At 39.2% G+C, this 21316-nt stretch overlaps 1 protein-coding gene and 1 non-coding gene across 3 annotated transcripts in view; both read left to right on the top strand.

Moving 5' to 3' along the window:
- The window catches only part of SHROOM4 (shroom family member 4), a 262413-nt gene that overhangs the window by 174270 nt on the left and 66827 nt on the right, over positions 1-21316 (top strand). The window lies entirely within an intron of this gene.
- On the top strand, positions 2493-2565 carry TRNAG-UCC (transfer RNA glycine (anticodon UCC)). Its single transcript has one exon. It is a non-coding gene; the product is annotated as a tRNA-Gly (tRNA).

Raw genomic sequence — 21316 nt, 5'->3', positions numbered from 1 at the left:
AGAGGAGCCTGGGGTGCTACAGTCCATGGGGTCGCAAAGACTCAGACACAACTTAATAACTGAACAAGGATGACACACCTCAGTAGGGAGAGGGAGTTGTTTCTTGTTACCACAGGTTGGAATTACATTCTCTTGCTTCTTACACGATCCCCATTGAAGTTGTGAATAGAGGAGGGCTTGCTACCACTCAGCATGGATGAAAATCCTATCCTAGTATTCAGTCTTTTCTGCTACCACCTTGGCCATGGTGATGTCAGAAAAGATTTCAGTACAGCCTGGCCATAGCAAGCTCTGGGAGTTGGTGATGGATAGGGAAGCCTAGCATGCTGCAGTCCATGGGGTCACAAAAAGTTGGACATGACTGAGCAACTGAACACCTGACCAGGGTGAAGTCTTGGCTCTCCACTTAGCTTTTGTTGGTGTGAGTGGAGATGCTGGTCACAGTTTTTCTGTAGTGTTTGGTTGGAGTAGAGCGGTTATATCTAAAAGTTTTCTGTCTTGTTTGTCTACCCCTAACCTGGTTCTCTGCATAGGAAAAACAGGCTTCTTTTGAGATTTGTTTTGTCTGTGCCCATTTAGCATACCCATTGTTGCTTCTCAGCTCCAAGCCTGGGTTATATAACTCAAAAAGAAAATCCAGGAAACTTATGACTATATTTTCCTTGGGATGAAAGGTCTCTTAGTCAGTCAGCTTTTTCAATATAATAAATGTCTATCAAGGATGTGGAGCAACAGGAACTCTCACTAATTGTTAGTTGGAATGCAAAATGGTATAGCCACTATGGACGATTGTTTGACAGTTTCTTACTAAATATACTCTTACCGTAAGATCCAGCTGTCACACTCCTTGGCATTTACCCAAATGAGATTGATACTTGTGTTCACTCAAAAACATGTACATGGATGTTTATAAAAGCTTTATTCATACTTGCCAAAACTTGGAAGCAACCAAGATATCCTTCAGTAGGTGAATGAATAAATAAACCGTGGTATATCTAGACAAGGTGATATTACTCAGTGTTAAATATATTGATACATGAGCTAACAAGCTGTGAAAAGACATGGGAAAATCTTAAATGTGTATTACTAAGTGAACGAAGCTGATCTGAAAAGGCTTACTGTATGACTCCAGCTATATGACATTCTTGAAAAGGCAAAACTATAGAGACAGTTAAAATACCTGTGGTTGTCTAGGGTTACAGGGGAGCAAGGAAGGGATGAAAAGGCAGAACACAGAGGAATTTCAGGGCAGTGAAACTGTTCTGATGATTCTCTAATGTTATAAACAGTGTAATTATGCATTTATCCAGACCCATAGAATGTACAACACCAAGAGTGAACCCTAATGTAAACTATAGACTTTGGGTGATTATATTGTATCAAAGTAGGTTTATCACTTGTAACAAATGTACCATTTTGGGGAAGAATGTAGATAATGAGGAAGATTACATATGTGTAGGGGCAAGAGGTGTATGGGAAATCTCTGTACCTTCTTATTTTTGCTGTGACTCTATACTAAAAAACAATCTTTTGTATTTTCTTTCTTTTTAAAAAATTTTATTGGATTTTAGTTGATTTACAATGTTTTGTTAGTTTCAGGTGTACAGCAAAGTGACTGTTATACATATAAAAGTCCAATGTCTTTTTAAAAGTAGCTAAACTAAGCAAACCTTCAGCAACAAAGGTGTTTGTTTTAGCTGATGAAAGAAACATGAATCCTGAAGGCAGTCATTATTTTTCACCAGCCCTTATTATTTAATAGCTTCTTCAAGCCTCAGTCTTAAACTTGGATCCTGATGAGTATGCCAATCCTGGATCTTATTGCAAGTGTCAAGATCTCTTCTGGGGATTTGTCCCTGAACTGCCAGCTCTGGACTTCAGGCCAGTTTCTATTTTGAGTGAAAGCTCCAATCTAGCAAGAGTACATTGATTGCTTTCCAGCTAATCAAAGGGAAAGCATTGGTTTGCTGTTCTGGCATCCTTGTTCAGCTAAAAATGATTATGTCTCTGGCTCCTAATGCAAAGATATATTCTTCCTTCTTTTCCTGTGATGATGGTGCAGAATATCCTTCAATTTTGTTAAGTATAAAGTTAATGTATGCCTTTGAATAGTCTTTGAGGAGTTATACAGGGTATTTTTTTTCTCCCTAGGGGAAACAGCAGAATATTACCTGCCCTCCTCTTTCTCTCAGTCATAAAATTTGTGTGATTTAAATTTACATACAGTGAAAGTTACTTACCTGAGGTTGTACGTCTTTGCACTTCAGAAATAGATTTCTTAAAGTATACTCATGTCCCTTCCAACAGAATGGAACATTTGAAACAAAAATTTAAAACTAGTCTTGGTACATGAATTTTGTATGAAATTAGGAGATTTTTTTCTTGTGATATACTTCCTTCTCTCTCTCTTTGTGTGTCTGTGATTCTTCGCTACTCTGTACTTCTTGAGAGAACCTTGAGGTTTAATAAATAAAAGTTTAAGTAGAGAGAATTCCCTGATGGTCCAGTGGTTAGGACTCTGTGCTTCCACTGCAGGGGGCCTGGGTTTGATCCCTAGTCAGGGAACTAAGAGGCCACAAAAAAAAGGGTAAGTGGAAGAGGGCACTCATGAAGTGATGGAGAGTATAGTTGATCTCTTACATGTGAATCAGTATCACAATTTTGATGACTCTCTCAGAACTGGAAGAATTGCTAGAAGCCTTTTTCCATGCCACAGTAAAAAGAATTTCTTCTTTCCTCCCTGATGCTCATCACGTTAAACACTTGCCATAGCCATTGGTTTGCCATAACTGGACAGGGAAAGTAGCTCTGTGTTGTCTGTGTATTACATCCCAGGATCTGAGTGACTTGCTAGGCTGAGACCTCATGTGATCATGAGAATTTAGTTAGTAATGGCACTGTAACATCTGTTGAATTCTCACCAAAATTATATGAAATATATATTACTTGAGAAAACCAAGGCTCAAAATGGACATGTCAGTTGTCTAAAGCCATATAGCCAACAAGTGCCAGAGCCAGGACTTGAATCTGATCTCTGTGTGTGACTCCAGAATCCATCTCTTTTTCCTGTATTCACATTGCTGTGAATTCCAGTCATGGGGAATCTATCATAGTTCTACAACTCACTGAGATAGTGATGTATCCATTTTCTACCAAGTAGTTCATTTGACAGAGAAGGCAATGGCACCCCACTCCAGTACTCTTGCCTGGAATATCCCATGGATGGAGGAGCCTGGTAGGCTGCAGTCCATGGGGTCACTAAGAGTCGGATACGACTGAGTGACTTCCCTTTCACTTTTAACTTTCCTGCATTGGAGAAGGAAATGGCAACCCACTCCAGTGTTCTTGCCTGGAGAATCCCAGGGACGGGGGAGCCTGGTGGGCTCCCATCTATGGGGCCGCACAGAGTCGGATACGACTGAAATGACTTAGCAGCAGCAGCAGCAGCAGTTCATTTGAAAATGTTAAGACCAGTAAGGGATGAACTGAGTTCTCCACAGGAATTTGGATTCAGGCTGAAGGGTTTTTCCAAGGTGCTTTCCCACCTAAGTTTGAAGAGATACAATCAGAACTTTCAGATTTAATAGACATACTGTAAATATCAGTTCTGCCCTCCTATCCCAGCACTTACTACAGATCAGATGCTTGTAGATCAGGTGCTTGGAGCTCTCAAATGCATCATGTTATTTAATCATCATAGCTCTATTATGGGAGAAGGCAATGGCACCCCACTCCAGTACTCTTGCCTGCAAAATCCCATGGATGGAGGAGCCTGGTAGGCTGCAGTCCATGGGGTCGCTAAGAGTCGGACATGACTGAGCGACTTCACTTTCACTTCTCACTTTCATGCATTGGAGGAGGAAATGGCAACCCACTCCAGTGTTCTTGCCTGGAGAATCCCAGGGATGGCGGGGCCTGGTGGGCTGCCATCTATGGGGTTGCACAGAGTCGGACACGACTGAAGCAACTTAGCAGCAGCAGCAGCAGCAGCAGCAGCAGCTCTATTATGAGGTATAGGGATGAACATATCCCCATATTACAGGTGAGGAGACAAAGGTACAAAGAAATGAAGTAACTGACATGTCCATTATCTCATAGTCAGGTCCATCTAACTCCATAGTATTGAAAAAATAATTTGCTCTCTATAATACCTCATTTGGTTCCTACCTACCTATCTATTTTACTTCTGTCTCTGTAACATTTTCAGAAGCTTTAAATTGAATATTTTAGTTGAGATCTTCAAGAAATCCTTGTATGACATTAAAAATCCGTAGGCTGTGCGTGCTTTCTCACTTGCCTCACCTTGTTAGTATTATCTTCAGCAGTAAGCTTGCACCTCAGTAGAGCTCAGAGCAAAAGATGTAAGTTGCTCTGAGAGGACAGTCACCCAGGCCTTAGCTGTGCCTTGACCTGGAATGCTTGCTCATCTTGACAGAATAATCTGAGTTAATCAGCTTGTGGATAGGGTGAGAGTTCAGGTTCTAGGTGTGGGTCTGTTTGCAGCTGAACTGATGGGTTTTGGCATCTTAATTAAGGGATTCAATAGCCATCTGCTGGGTGAAGACATCTTCCTTTCTCAACTGAAGCTGGGTCAGTCTCAGTCAGTGGGAAAATGTTGTCATTTGTATTCTGTATTCCTCCTGTTTCTTTGGGTTGTGCTATGTTTAATATAGCGTGCATTAGGAGATATTGAAAAAAGAGTTTTTAATTTAGTCTTTTTCTCCCAATACGTTTAAACTGTTTCCAAAGTGCCTGTGTGTGTGTGTATGTGTGTGTTAGACAAATTTCTCTGAAGAAGTTGACACCTCATTATGTGTAGGTTATTGCATTTGTGGAACAAAAATCTCCCTTAATATATATTTCCCTTGATATATCTATGTGTCATAAAAAATTAATTCACTTGATATGAACGTGTTTTCATTTTGGGACACGACTGAGCAACTGAACTGAACTGAATAGGGAAATATATTCTAGTAGATTAGTTTATAATGTTTCTAAATAATAAATCATAAACACAGTAAAAGAAAACAGCTAAAATGTACATATTTGAGAGTCAATTATATGTTGATTAACCTTATTGCTTTTGCCATAATTCTTACTATTGCCATTTTCCTTTGCTGTCAAAAAATTCATTTTTGGAACATAAAATGCATAATTATGAATGTTAATATAGCACCCTGCTGCATCTCATCTCTCTTTGTGTTATGGCACAAGTTTACTTTGGGGACACACAGATACTTTCTGTCATTATTCATAGTAACTGTTATTAGATGCTAAAGTTGAGATATTCATTATTTACCTGTCTTGTTAGAAGCTATTCTTACATCAAGACTATAGAAAAACCATGTTTATAATTCAACTAAGAAACATAGAAGCCTGTTTAAAAATTAAACACATTAACCTGTGTTACAGACCACCTGACCTGCCTCTTGAGAAACCTATGTACAGGTCAGGAAGCAACAGTTGGAACTGGACATGGAACAACAGACCGGTTCCAAATAGGAAAAGGAGTATGTAAAAGCTGTATATTGTCACTCTGCTTGTTTAACTTATATGCAGAGTACATCATGAGAAATGCTGGGCTGGAGGAAGCACAAGCTGGAATCAAGATTGCTGGGAGAAATATCAATAACCTCAGATATGCAGATGATACCACCCTTATGGCAGAAAGTGAAAAGGAACTAAAAAGCTTCTTGATGAAAGTGAAAGTGGAGAGTGAAAAAGTTGGCTTAAAGCTCAACATTCAGAAAACGAAGATCATGACATCTGGTTCCATCACTTCATGGCAAATAGATGGGGAAACAGTGTCAGACTTTATTTTTTGGGCTCCAAAATCACTGCAGATGGTGACTGAAGCCATGAAATTAAAGATGCTTACTCCTTGGAAGGAAACTTATGACCAACCTAGAGAGCATATTCAAAAGCAGAGACATTACTTTGCCAACAAAGATCTGTCTAGTCAAGGCTATGGTTTTTCCAGTAGTCGTGTATGGATGTGAGAGTTGGACTGTGAAGAAAGCTGAGCGCCGAAGAATTGATGCTTTTGAACTGTGGTGTGGGAGAAGACTCTTGAGAGTCCCTTGGACTGCAAGGAGATCCAACCAGTCCATTCTGAAGGAGATCAGCCCTGGGATTTCTTTGGAAGGAATGATGTTAAAGCTGAAACTCCAGTACTTTGGCCACCTCATGTGAAGAGTTGACTCATTGGAAAAGACTCTGATGCTGGAAGGGATTGGGGGCAGGAGGAGAAGGGGACGGCAGAGGATGAGATGGCTGGATGGCATCACTGACTCGATGGACGTGAGTCTGAGTGAACTCTGGGAGTTGGTGATGGACAGGGAGGCCTGGCGTGCTGCGATTCATGGGGTCGCAAAGAGTCGGACATGACTGAGCGACTGAACTGAACTGATAGAAGATGGAGCAGTGGACTTGGGGGTTCTCATTGCAGGCTCTGAGTACACAGTAGAAATACTGGACAAGTCTTTAACCATCTTATAGTCTTATATTTATGAATAATTCAGGGAAATGAGTCCTACCTGACAGGAATCCATAAGGATTATTAAATAATCAATATACTTACATTAGTACTTGATACTGGGTACCTAACTAGTGAATGTATACTGTTTTTAATATGACATTTGAAAGTGAAAAAGAAAGACATTTTCTAAACATTTATTCACCAAATATCTCTTTAATTACCAAGTTCTCATATTCATCGATTTAATAAGTGTTTTTGAGTTTGTGTGCTTAGCATATACAGACAGCAAGGAGATCAAACCAGTCAATCCTAAAGGAAATCAACCCTGAATATTCATTGGAAGGACTGATGCTGAAGCTCCAATACTTTGGCCTCCTGATGTGAAGAGCTGACTCTTTGGAAAAGACCCCGATGCTGGGAAAGATTGAGGGCAGGAGGAGAAGGGGGCAGCAGAGGATGAGATGGTTGGATGGCATCATTGACTCCGTGGACATGAGTTTGAGTAAACTCTGGGTGTTAGTGAAGGACAGGGAACCTGATATGCTGCAGTCCATGGGGTTGCAAAGAGTTGGACACAGCTTAGTGACTGAACAGCAATAAGCAATATGTTAAATAGTGTAGTGGGGCTCACAGCAGGAGTGTGTTCTAGCCATGAACTCTAGTGGAGGGAAAACATATATAGGTAAAACGGTTGAGAAAGGAGGTAGGTGATTGTCAAAATGAGTGATACCAGCAGCAAGTGGTTGTAAAAATTGGAAGAAGAACATCACAAGGAACTTGAACAAAAGAAGGGGAGGTTGGCTCAATTCCTAAACAGAATGTGGTAAGGCATAAAGAGAGGATGGAGAAACTAATACAATTATGTAAAGTTTAAAAATAAAATAAAATTAAAATTACAAAAAAATAATAATAATAAAAAAATTAAAAAAATTTAAAAAAAAAAGAGAGAGGATGGAGAGAAATGTGTATGTAGGTTTGAGAAATATTAAGTGAGCCCACCCAGATTAAGATTTATAAAGAGGATCAGTGAGAGGTGAATTTGAACCATCTAATAGAAGGCCCAGAAAAGCAAAGTTTATCTAGTAGGCCATGAGGAGTCATTGCAAGATTGTGAATAGGTGAATAAGAATTGGTATCTGTGGGAAACCAGTAGGGAGGCCATGTGACATGATTGCTTGTATAAAGTAGTGACAGTAGGAATGGACAGGATGAGTTAATAGGGGATATATTTCAAAGCTAGGATGTGGAGACTAATTCAATATAAAAGCCAAAGAAGAGAAGGAAACAATTTACAAGGTTTGAGTTAGTCAGATCTTTAGGGATTTAAGACACAACAAAAAGATAAATTAGGAAGAGCTAGGCTTGATGTCAATGTTTTTGTTTTGTCTTTAATTTGAGGGGATTGATGGGAGATGTAAACATTCAATTGGCAATTGTAGAGTATAGGTAGAACTGCTGTGGTTTTGGGTTCAGATAAAGACTAGTGATTGTTCTAGACCCATAGAATGTTACTTGTAATCTAAACTAATCTCAGTTATACAGATATCTTCTGGTGGTCACTTCATCTTAAAAAACATCAGCTCTCCTTAATTTTTGTCCTCTTGCAATTACCAGTCTCTTTTCCATCACAGCCAAGCTTCTTAGGCAGTTGAAAAGTATCATTACACTCATTGTCTCCATCTTCTTCCCATTTTCTCACTGCAGTCTGGCTTCTTCCACTACATGACAGTCTTCTCTATAGGACCAAGATGAATTAGTATCCTCCAGATTGAATAAAAACTCAAGGAGCATCTTTTCTTCTTTTCCAGTCAGCAATTTTTCAGTAGCAGAAGGAGTACAATGGAAGGCACATAGCCATTGCTATTTAATAGCGCTGGTGTCAAATCACATATCAGCTGGCTGACCTTCTGTAAATTAGTTAACCAAAATTTTCTCATTTGTAAGATGAGAATAATGATATTTACCTTAAGCCCTTTAAAATAGTTGCTTAATAAATAATGGCCCTATTTAACTTTTTTCTGAAAATTTCTTCTCTTTGATTATGAAATATATCTTTCTCCTAGTTTTTTCCTACTACTTATCTTCAGCTCTCTTTCCTTAATTTGTCACTTGACTATAGGTGTACCCTAGAAGAGTAGTCTTCAAACTTGAGTGTGCATTAGAACCCTCTGGAAGGTTTGTTAAGGAACATATTGCTCCCCTCCCCAACCCAAGTTTCTGATCCAGTCAGGGTCTAAGAAATTTTCAGGTAGTGCTGGTCTGAGGACTGAACTTTGAGAACCACTAACCTAGAGTTCTGCCTCAGACCCTCTTTCTCATTCTGTGAACCTTTTTTGAGAGGCTTCAGATATCACTGATGACTCTCAGATTTCTGTATCCAGAGAAGATCATACTCCTAGACACCAGATTATCATTTTCAACAGCATGTTACTATTTGCCACCAAGATGTCTCCCAAAAACATCATAATCCAACATGCCCAGGTTTATTCTAAAGTATATGTGCTAAGTTGCTTCAGTCATGTCCAACTCTTTTGCTACCCTGTGGACCACAGCCTGCCAGGCTCCTCTGTCCATGAGAGTCTCCCAGCAGCAGTACTGGAGAGGGTTGTCATGCCCTCCTCCAGTGAATCTTCCCAACCCAGGGATTGAATCTGCATATCTTACATCTCTTGCATTGGCAGGCGGGTTCTTTACCAATAGTGCCACCTGGGAAGCCCATCTAAAGTACATATGGAAATTTAAATATAATACATATATATGATCTATAAGAGTAGTCAAGCAAAGTCTGAAAAGGAAGAGTAATAAGGGAGAAAGGGACCAGTCCTGTTGAAACATATTATAAAACTACAGTAATTAAAACAGTTTGGTACTAGCACATGAATAGACAGATCAATGGACCGTAATTGAGTCTAGTAATTGATCCAAAGGCACAGTTTAGTGTATGGTTTTTAACATATGATTTTATTAGTAAATATTGAAGGTCTTTCTAAGCACGACACAAAGGAAATCATAAAGGAGAACATTGTTAAATTTGACTACATGAAAGTTAAAATTTACAGTACCACAAAAATACATAAACAGAATCCAAAGACAAAAATCTGAGAAGGATTTGTATCTGATATGAGAAATGGCTGGTTCCCTGTATATATAAAGAGCACTTGAGACCGAGAATCACTTAGAAAAATATCAACAAACCATTATTTTAAAAATAGGAAAAAAAAAAACAAAACTAAACAACCAGTCCAGGGAAAAAGAAAAGTGGCTTATAAAATAAATAGATACTCAACAACACTCATAATTAAAGAAATATAGGTTAATTTAATCAATAATTCTCACCTTAACACCAATACAACTTTCACTAATCAGAATGGCAAAAATCAGAACATGTAATACATATTTTTTGACAAGCATGTAGAGAAATGTGTACTCTTACACCTTAATACATACCTTGCTACTCAAAGTGTGATCCTAGGACCAGCAGTATCTGCATAAACTGAGAGCTTGTTACAAATTCAGCCCTATCCCAGACCTACTAAATCAGAATCTGCATTTTAATGAGTTCCCAAAGTGATTTGTTTGCACATGAAAGTTTGAAAAGCACTGCTCTAAAATATTGTTGGTGGAAAAGCAAATTAACATAACTTCTTTGGATTTCAGGAGACTTTATCACAATTAAACATTCATATGCTCTGAACCAGAGCTCCACTTACAGGAATTTATCTAACAGATATAATCATATATGTGTGTGTGAAGAGTTGTTCAAAAATATTCATTGCGACATTAAAAAAATTAGAAACAAACTTAATATTCATTAATTGAGTAATGGTTAAATAAAGTATGAAAATTCACACAAGTACAATAGTAAGTGGTTATTAAAAATTTGTGAAAAACTACATGCAGATACAAAATTATCTCCTACATATATTGTTAAACACAAACAGCAAGATCTTGAACAGTACTCTAGTATGCTTTTTTGTGTGTCCTGTTATTGTAATAGCTATTTTACAGATAATGTAAGTGAGGCAGAGATGTTGAATAACTAGTCCAAGGGCACACTGTAGCAGTGGCAGATTCAAATCTAGACAGTCTCATTCCAGAGCTTATGTTCTTAAAACTATGTCATACTATGCCTAGGGATAAACAAGAAACTGTTAATGATGGTTTCTACCAGAGTATGGGGAACTCATTTTTCATCGTATATGCCTTTGTACTGTTTGAGTGGTTTACCTTTCACAAATATTGCTTTTAGTTCAGTTCAGTTGCTCAATTGTGTCCGACTCTTTGTGACCCCATGGACTGCAGCACGCAAGGCTTCCCTGTCCAACACCAGTTCCCAGAGCTTGCTCAAACTCATGTCCATCTAGTCAGTGGTGCGTTCCAACCACTTCATCCTCTATCATCCCCTTCTCCTCCTAACTTCAATCTTTCCCAGCATCAGGGTCTATTCCAATGGGTCAGTCCTTCACATCAGGTGGCCAAAGTATTGGAGGTTCAGCTTCAAATTCAATCCTTCCAATGAATATTCAGGACTGATTTCCTTTAGGATTGACTGGTTTGATCTCCTTGCTGTCCAAGGGATCTGAAGAGTCTTCTCCAACACCACAGTTCAAAAGCATCCATTCTTCGGCGCTCAGCTTTCTTTATGGTTCAACTCTCACATCCATATATGACTACTGAAAAACCATAGTTTTCACTGGATGTACTTTTGTCAGCAAAGTAATGTCTCTGCTTTTTAATATGCTGTATAGGTTTGTCAGAGCTTTTCTTCCAAGGAGCAAGCATCTTTTAATTTCATGGCTGCAGTCACCATCTGCAGTGCTTTTGGAGCCCAAGAAAATAAAGTCTGTCACTGTTTCCATTGTTTCCCCATCTATTTCCATGAAGTGAAGGGACTGGATGCCATGATCTTGGTTTTTTGAATGTTGAGTTTTAAGCTAGCTTTTTCACTCTCCTCTTTCACTTTCATCAAGAGACTTTTTAGTTCCTCTTCACTTTCTTCCATAAGGGTGGTGTCATCTGCATATTTGAGGTTATTGATATTTCTCCCAGTAATCTTGATTCCAGCTAGTGCTTCATCCAATCCAGCATTTCTCATGATGTACTCTGCATAAAAGTTAAATAAATAAGGTGACAATATACAGCCTTGACATACTCCTTTCCCAGTTTGGAACCATTCTGTTATTCTATGTCCAGTTCTAACTGTTGCTTCTTGACCTGCATACAGATTTCTCGGGAGGCAGGTAAGGTGGTCTGGTATTCCCATCTCTTGAAGAATTTTCTGCAGTTTGTTGTGATCTACACAGTCAAAGGCTTTAGCGTACTCAATCAAGCAGAAGTAGATGTTTTTCTGAAATTCTCTTGCATTTTCTCTGATCCAGCAGATGTTGGCAGTTTGATCTCTGGTTCCGCTGCCTTATCTAAATCCAGCTTGCACATCTGGAAGTTCTCAGTTCACGTACTGTTGAACCCTAGCTTGGCGAATTTTCAGCATTACTTTGCTGACACGTGAGATGAGTGCAGTTGTGTGGTAGTTTAAACATTCTTTGGCATTGCCTTTATTTGGGATTAGAATGAAAACTGAACTTTTCCAGTCCTGTGGCCACTGCTGAGTTTTCCAAATTTGCTGGCATGTTGAAAGCAGCACTTTCACAACATCATCTTTTAGGATTTTAAATAGCTCAGCTGGAATTCCATCACCTCCACTACCTTTGTTTGTGGTGATGCTTCCTAAGGCCCACTTGACTTCACATGCCAGGAAGTCTGGCTCTAGGTGAGTGATCACACCATCCTGGTTACCTGTGTCATGAAGATCTTTTTTTGTATAGCTCTTCTGTGTACTCTAGCCACCTCTTCTTAATATCTTCTGCTTCTGTTAGGTCCATACCGTTTCTGTTCTATATTGAGCCCATCTTTGCATGAAATGTTCCCTTGGTATCTCTAATTTTCTTGAAGAGATGTATAGTCTTTCCCATTCTATTGTTCTCCTCTATTTCTTTGCATTGATCACTTAGGAAGACATTCTTATCTCTCTTTGCTATTCTTTGGAACTCTACATTCAGATGGATATATCTTTCGTTTTCTCCCTTAGCTTTCATTTCTCTTCTTTTCTCAGCTATTTGTAAGGCTTCCCCAGACAACCATTTTGCCCTTTTCCATTTCTTCTTCTTGGGGATGATTTTGATCCCTCCCTCCTGTACAATATTATGAACCTCCGACCATAGTTCCTCAGGTACTCTATCTTTAAAAATATAAAAACTTAAAACTCAACTTGTCCAAAACTGGACTAATTTCCCTCCCTACTCTTCTTGGTGACAGACTCAGTCATTTGCTGAAGTGAGATATCTGTACACACTCTGGACCCCTTCCTTTATCTCTCACATTTGTCCAACTGGGAACCAAGATTTATTGGTTTTACCTCCTATACCATTCTCAGACAAGACTCAAATCTGCCTTACCACTCTATCCCTGAATCATGGATCATGTTGGACTATAACATTCATTTCCTAACTGGTCCACCTGCTTCTTTCTCCCTAAAAAAAAAATGCTAGCAGATGCATCTTTCAAAAATACAAATCTGACCCTGACATTATCATGCTTAGAGTTTTTCACTTGGCTCCTCAGTGCCTGTGGGGAAAGTCAAAATTCATTAGCATGGCAATCTGGATCTTCTATGTTTTGTTCAGCCTGCCTCTCTAGATTTACCTCCTACCACCCCTCCTCATACACTCTACCTTCAGAACAGTATGTTTTTCTCAAATTTCCTTGATTTTTACAAGCTACTCTTATAGAAGTACTTTTCATCTTGGTCAATTCCTACCCTTTCTTCAGGACCAGACCTCATGTTTGACCTCCTTTATGTAAGTTTCTCTGGTTTCAGGCTCTTGTTGTTGTTTAATCACTAAGTTATGTTCAACTCTTTGCGACTCTGTTGACTGTAGCCCACCAGGTTTCTCTGTCCATGGGATTTCCCAGGCAAGAATACTGGAGTAGGTTGGCATTTCCTTCTCCAGGGGATCTTCCCAACTCAGGGATCCAACCTGTGTCTCCTGCATTGGCAGGTGGATTCTTTACCATTGAGCCACCAGGAAGACCCTGCAGGCTATTAGATATTATGTATTCTGTGCTAGGCAGGTCAGGATACCCAAAAGTCCCATGACCTCTCAGTTTCCCATAGGAAAGAGCTGCTTCTCTAGCTCTTCCCCTCAACTAGTTCAGTCTTCTCCCCATGTTTCCCATAGGCCCCAGAACTCTTCTGGTTCACCTAGGACATCTGGGAGACTTTCCCTTTTAGTCTCAATTTTAGATTCATCATGCCCCCTCTTCCGATCCTTCTGTCTTTAGGCAAGGGAGATTAGAATAGTGGTTAAGAATATGGACTCTGGAGCCAGGCTGCCTGAGTTTGAATACCATCTCTGTGACTTTGTAGATCTGTGATCTTGGGCAAGTTACTGTATCTCTCCAGGCCTCTAATTTTCCTCTCTGAATAATGGAGATGACAATAGTAGCACCTGCTTTGTAGGATAGTTACGAGTATTAAGTGTTTTAATATTTGTAATACATAATAAACACTGTAAGTGCTTTTGAGATAAAAAAGCCTAAAATGTGAGGTGAAAGAATCTTCTCAGATTGACATAGAAGGCAAGCCTTTTTCCCTCCTGGAGCTGTTTTCTACTAAAGATAGCTCGTTAGTATTAGGAACAAGTATATATGAGTCAGCAAGAACCCCCATCCCTTTTCAAGTCTCCTGTACTTCTGGCTTGTTTCCCCAAATGGATGACAGATTGAAAGCTTCTTGAGGGCAAGGATCATAGTGCAGACTTTTTAGATTCCTTGTGTGTGTGTGCTAAATTGCTTCAGTCATGTCTGACTTTTTGTGACACTATGGACTGTAGCCTGCCAGGCTTTTCTGTCCATGGGATTCTCCAGGCAAGTGTACTGAAGTGGGTTGCAATGCCCTCCTTTAGGGGATCTTCCAAACCCAGGGATCGAACCCACATCTCTTATGTCTCCTGCATTGGCAGGTGGGTTCTTTACCACTAGTACCACCTGTGAAGCCCTTTAGACTCCTGAAGATCCCCTGGAGGAGGGCATAGCAACCCCCTCCAGTGTTCTTGCCTGGAGAATCCCATGGACAGAGGAGCCTGGTGGGCTATGGTCCATAGAGTCACAAAGAGTCGGACACAACTGAAGTAACTTCGCATGCACACATGCACAAACAAATAATAGACACAGGATTTATTTCCATCACTCTTACAATTAAACCCCAAATCCTTACAATAACCCATTCACCTGGCCCCTGGCTCCTTCCCCAACCTTATTTCCTACCTCTCTTTGTCTTGTTTATTCTGCTCCAACCACACAGGCTTTCATGCTGTTTTTGGACCATGACAAGCTGATCCTGTCTCAGGACCACTGCTCTGGCTGATGCCTCTGCCTAGAACATTTTCCCTCAGTATTTTCTTGGCTCCTTCCGTGACTTTGTTTATTAATACTTTTGTTGTTCAAGTATCACCTCCTAACAGAAGCCTTCCCTGACCACACACTCTAAAATAGAATTGGCCTTCACATAGATAGACCTGCCAGTTTATCCCTTACCCTGCTTTCTCTATCTTCATAGCACTTATCACTACCTGTCATATTCTATATTTATAGAGTTGAGTTCCATGGAGACTATTTTGTGTGTTTTATTGATTGGTTTGTCCCCAGCATCTTGAATGGTGCTGTCTTGGCTCTCAATAACTAACGAATGAATCGATGAATAAATAAATGAATGAATTCAATGCAAGTGCCTTATAGAAGGGGAAATACAACCAATTCTGTTCACTCCTAGCGTCTTGAAAATTTTATAATTCTCAGTCCATGGTTTTGTCTTTCTGCTTCAGCATTTTCAAATTAAATCCATATCTATGTATGAGTTTCGTTTCAATTTGACGAAAATCACCTTGACAAAAGTTAAAATCCAATATATGTCAAGTCCAGTTTTCCAAAGAGTAACTGATTTGTTTGTTCTCCATCTCATGGCGGGGAGGAATATACATGACTTTGTGTGTATGTGTGTGTATGTGAGAGAGAGAAAGAATGAACAGTTACCTGCAGTGAGGAAATTGGGTGTCCAGGTTCCCCAGAAGGAAAATAATTTTGTTTCAATTGCTGTATATTTTTTCTCAGTTGTTGCTTCCAAATCCATTAAAAAAAAAACCCAACCGAAATACAAAGAGATGAAAAGCCTGATGAACTAGAGGTTTGTAAACGTAAATACATCAGATCAGGGAATTTCCCAGGGGCTCATGCAGAGCACTGTAAAACCATATGAAAGCTTTATGAAGAGAAACTTCAGCAGAGGAGATAGATATATGGCAGCTGCTTGCCAGCTCATGTCTCCACTCAACAATGGAAGTTGCGATGTGGGAACTGCCCTTTTGGTTCTGGGATGTGCCTCACCATGAAGTAGAATGTTCCTGCCCCTGGAGCCCGAATTCTGTTCAAGCAGATACCCTCTATTGTATACATAGCCACTAGCTATGTGTACAACTGCCGCTGGCAGTTGAAGGGAGGTTCCCAGACTGCCTTGGAAGACAAGACCCCAACATAAGTAAAAGCAACAGCAGCCAGTATTTTGAAGAAGCCATTTGAAAATCTGTTTAAAATGTATGGTAGCATTTTTTTTTAGAGTGATGGGTCTCAAACTTGAGCACGAATCAGAATCACTTGGAGGGCTTGCTAAAATTCAAATGGCTGGGCTCCACTCTCAGAGTTTCTAACTCAAAAAGTTTGGAGTAGGGCCCCAGAATTTTATTTCCTTCAATTTCCCAGGTGATGCTGATGCTTCTATATGTGACAAACTTTGAAAACTATTGTTTAGGAAAAAACAGAAATTTTGAAGCAAATAATTTGGATTCAAGCCTTGTATGATTTTACCTCTGAACCTGACATGGAGGTTCTTCTTTTCTAACATGGAGTTTATAAGGTTCTTGTAAGAATTAAATGGACTGGTGTCCATGAAAGTTCTTTGGGAACTATAAATATTAGCAGTTATGGCTTCACAAATAGTACTTGCTGCCACCCCCATCATCTTTTCCTGTGCTTTGTCACCTCTCTACCCGACTTTGTCCTATCAAGTTCATCAGGCATCTAGAAAGAAACCAAAGTCAAGAAGGTCCTAAGTAGTAAAATGATTTTAACCCAATGAGTATGGCCATGATGCTGACTTTGACTTGATCTCCTTTTCCTTCTAACTGGCCTCTTCTCAACTTGCTCCTGTTCTTCCAGCTCTGGCCACATCTCACAGCAGAGAACAGCAACTAGTGCTGATATTGGGGTAAAAAAAATGTCAGGTAGAATTTTTTTTCTTTTACTTAATAGAATAAGCAGAGGAATCTACTTCCAAACAGGAAAGTATTTGTTGGGGAAACCATCTTGCTAGGTTGGTAGGCTCTGAGCTGATTTCCCTAAGGGCAAAATCCAGATGTTTAAAAGAGTTAAGTGGGATCATAAGTATAATTGCAGATTCCTAACTTAAGAATGTGTCAGACAGCTGTATTAGACAGTTGCCAGGGTAAATGATATGTCTGTATATGAGGGAGTCCTTTTTCTTTGGAAACCTTTTCTCATTTAAAAGTAATACACATGTTATGTACACAATTTTGAAATTTTCTAAAATTATAAAGAATGAAAATATCCCTTAATTCTGACACACAGAGATACTTAATGGTAAGATATTAGTAATTTTCATCTAGCCTTTTAAAAATTTTTATTTATTTGGCTGTGATGGATCTTCACTGTAGCATGTGAACTGCTGATGGTGGCATGAGGGATCTAGTTCCCCTACCAGGGATCAAAACCAGGCCCTGTGCATTGGGAGCTCGGAATCTTAGCACTGGACCACCAGGGACATGCCCATACAGGCTTTTAATATGTGTATGCTTGTACATGAATATATGCATATGGATATTTGTTTTTTGAGTTGGGCTGATACAACATACAGGTTTGCATACTGTTTTTCCTCTTTTGTAATAGCAGACTATGGGCTTCCCTGGTGGCTTAGCAGTATGGAATCTGCCTGCCTTAATTTCTCTTTCTGTTTTTCAATTGTTAGTGTATAGGAATGCAAGGGATATCTGTGTACTAATTTTATATCCAACAACCTTACTATATTCATTAAATCAGTTCAGTTACTCAGTTGTGTCTGACTCTCTGCAACCCCATGGACTGCAGCATGCCAGGCCTCACTGTCCATCACCAACTCCCAGAACTTGCTCAAACTCATGTCCATTGAGTCAGTGATGCCATCCAACCATCTCATCCTCTGTTGTCCCCTTCTCCTTCTGCCTTCAGTCTTTCCCAGAATCAGGGTCTTTTCCAATCAATCAGTGCTTCACATTAGGTGGCCAAAGTATTGGAGCTTCAGCTTCAATATCAGTCCTTCCAATAAATATTCAGGACTGATTTCCTTTAGGATTGACTGCAGTCCAAGGGACTCTCCAGAGTCTTTTCCAACACCACAGTTCAAAAGCATCAATTCTTTGGTGCTCAGCTTTCTTTATGGTCCAACTTTCACATCCATATGTGATTACTGGAAAAACCATAGCTTTGACTAGACGGACCTTTGTCAGCAAAGTAATTTCTCTGCTTTTTAATATGCGTCTAAGTTTATCAGAGCTTTTCTTCCAAGGAGCAAGTATCTTTTAATTTCAAGGCTGCAGTCACCATCTGCAGTTCTTTTGGAGCTCCCCAAAATAAAGTCTGTCACTGTTTCCATTGTTTCCAAATCTATTTCCCATGAAGTGATGGGACCAGATGCCATGATCTTGGTTTTTTGAATGTTGAGTTTTAAGCTAGCTTTTTCACTCTCCTCTTTCACTTTCATCAAGAGGCTCTTCAGTTCCTCTTCACTTTCTTCCATAAGGGTGGTATCATCTGCGTATCTAAGGTTATTTATATTTCTCCCAGTAATCTTGATTCCAGATTGTGCTTCATTCAATACAGCATTTGGCATGAGGTACTCTACATATAAGTTAAATAAGCAAGGTGACAATATACAGCCTTGACATACTCCTTTCTTGATTTGGAACCAGTCTCTTGTTCCATGTCGGTTCTAACTGTTGCTTCTTGACCTGCATACAGATTTCTCAGGAAGCATATAAGGTGATCTGGTATTCTCATCTCTTTAAGAATTTTTCAGTTTGTTGTGGTCCACACAGTCCAAGGCTTTGGCGTGGTCAGTAAAGCAGAAATAGATGTTTTTCTGGAACTCTCTTGCTTTTTCAATGATCCAGCAAATGTTGGCAATTTGATCTCTGGTTCCTCTGCCTTTTTTAAATCCAGCCTGAGCATCTGGAAGTTCTTTATTCACATACTGTTGAAGCCTGGTTTGGAGAATTTTCAGCATTACTTTGCTAGTATGTGAGATGAATATGATTGTGTAGTAGTTTGAACATTCTTTGGCATTGCCTTTCTTTGGGATTGGAATGAAAACTGACATTTTTTCAGTCCTGTGGCCACTGCTGAGTTTTCCAAATTTGCTGGCATATTGAGTGCAGCACTTTCACAGCTTCATCTTTTAGGATTTGAAATATTTCAGCTGGAATTCTGTCACCTCCACTAGCTTTGTTCATAGTAATGCTTCCTAAGGTGCACTTGACTTCGCTCTCCAGGATATCTGGCTCTAGGTGAATGATCACATCATCTCGGTTATCTAGGTCATTAAAATCATCTTTGTATAATTCTTCTGTGTGTTCTAGCCACCTTTTCTTAATTTCTTCTGCCTCTGTTAGAGCCGTACTCTTTCTGTCCTCTTGTTAGAGCCGTACTCTTTCTGTCCTTTATTGTGCCCATCTTTGCATGAAATGTTCCCTTGGTATCTCTAATTTTCTTGAAGAGATCTCTAGTCTTTCCCATCCTATTGTTTTCCTCTATTTCTTTGCATTGATCACTGAGGAAGGCTTTCTCATCCCTCCTTGGTATCCTTTGGAACTCTACATTCATTGATTAGCTCTAATAATTTTCTGGTGTTATCTTTAGGGTTTCCTATGTAGAGGACCATGTCATCTGCAAACAGTGAGAGTTTTACTTCTTCTTTTCCAATCTAGATTCCCTTTATTTCTTTTTCTTCTCTGATTCCTGTGGCTAGGACTTCCAAAACTATGTTCAATAGTAGCAGTGAGAGTGGGCACACTTGTCTTGTTCCTGATTTTATAGGAAATGCTTTCAGTTTTTCACCACTGTGGATAATGTTTGCTGTGGGTTTGTCGTTTATAGCTTTTATTATGTTGAAGTATGTTCCTTCTATGCCTGCTTCCTGGAGAGTTTTTATCATAAATGGGTATTGAATTTTGTCAAAGGTTGTCTGCATCTATTGAGAATATCATATGTTTTCAATCTTTCAGTTTATTAATATGGTTATCACACTGATTGATTTTTGAATATTGAAGAATCCTTGCATCCCTGGAATAAAGCCCACTTGGTCATGATGTAAAATCTTTTAAATATGTTGTTGGATTCTGTTTGCTATAATTTTGTTGAGGATTTTTGCATCCATGTTCATCAGTGATACTGGCCTGTTGTTTTCTCTTTTTGTGCCATCTTTGTCTGGTTTTGGTATGAGGGTGATGGTGGACTTATAGAATGAGTTTGGGAGTTTGCCTTCCTCTGCACTTTTCTGTAAGAGTTTGAGTAGGATAGGTGTGGCTCTTCTCTAAATTTTTGGAAGAATCCACCTCTGAAGCCATCTTGTCCTGGGGAAACAATCCCATTCACCATTGCAATGAAAAGAATAAAATACTTAGGAATAAATTTACCTAAAGAAACAAAGGAACCATAGATATAAAACTATAAAACACTGATGAAAGAAATCAAAGATGACACAAATAGATGGAGAAATATACCATGTTCATGGATTGGAAAAATCAATATAGTGAAAATGAGTATACTACACAAAAATAAACTCAAAATGGATTAAAGATCTAAATGTAAGGCCAGAAACTATAAAACTCTTAGAAGAAAACATAGGCAGAACACTCTCTGACATAAATCACAGCAAGATCCTCTATGACCCACTTCCCAGAGTAAAAGAAATAAAAATAAACAAATGGTACCTAATTAAACTTAAAAACTTTTGCACGATGAAGAAAGCTATAAGCAAGGTGAAAAGGCAGCCTTCAGAATGGGAGAAAACAATAGCAAACAAAATAATTGACAAAGAATTAATCTCCAAAATACACAAGCAACTCATGCAGCTCAATACCAGAAAAACAACCAACCCAATCAAAAAGTGGGCAAAAGAACTAAACAGACATTTCTCCTAAGAAGACATACAGATGGCTAATAAACACATGAAAAGATGCTCAACATCACTCATTATTAGAGAAATGTAAATCAAAACCACAATGAGGTATCATTTCACGCAGGTCAGAATGGCCACCATCAAAAAGTCTACAAACAATAAATACTGGAGAGGGTTTGGAGAAAAGGGAACCTTCTTACACTGTTGGTGGGAATGCATACTGGTGCAGCCACTATGGAGAACCGTGTGGAGATTCCTTTAAAAAAAAAACTGGAAATAGAACTGCCATATGACCCAGCAGTCCCGCTGCTGGGCATACACAGTGAGTAAACCAGAATTGAAAGAGATACATGTACCCCAATGTTCATTGAAGCACTGCTTACAATAGCTAGGACATGAAAGCAACCTAGATGTCCATCAGCAGATTAATGGATAAGGAAGTTGTGGTACATATACACAATGGAATGTTACTCAGCTAGGAAAAGGAACACATCTGAGTCAGTTCTAATGATTTGGATGAAACTGGAACCTATTATACAGATTGAAGTAAGTCAGAA

Source organism: Bos taurus, chromosome X (assembly GCF_002263795.3).
Source record: "Bos taurus isolate L1 Dominette 01449 registration number 42190680 breed Hereford chromosome X, ARS-UCD2.0, whole genome shotgun sequence".
NCBI classification, from domain to species: Eukaryota; Metazoa; Chordata; class Mammalia; order Artiodactyla; family Bovidae; genus Bos; species Bos taurus.
Note: the sequence above shows the minus strand (reverse complement) of the source record. Positions and strands in the feature narration are given on the sequence as shown.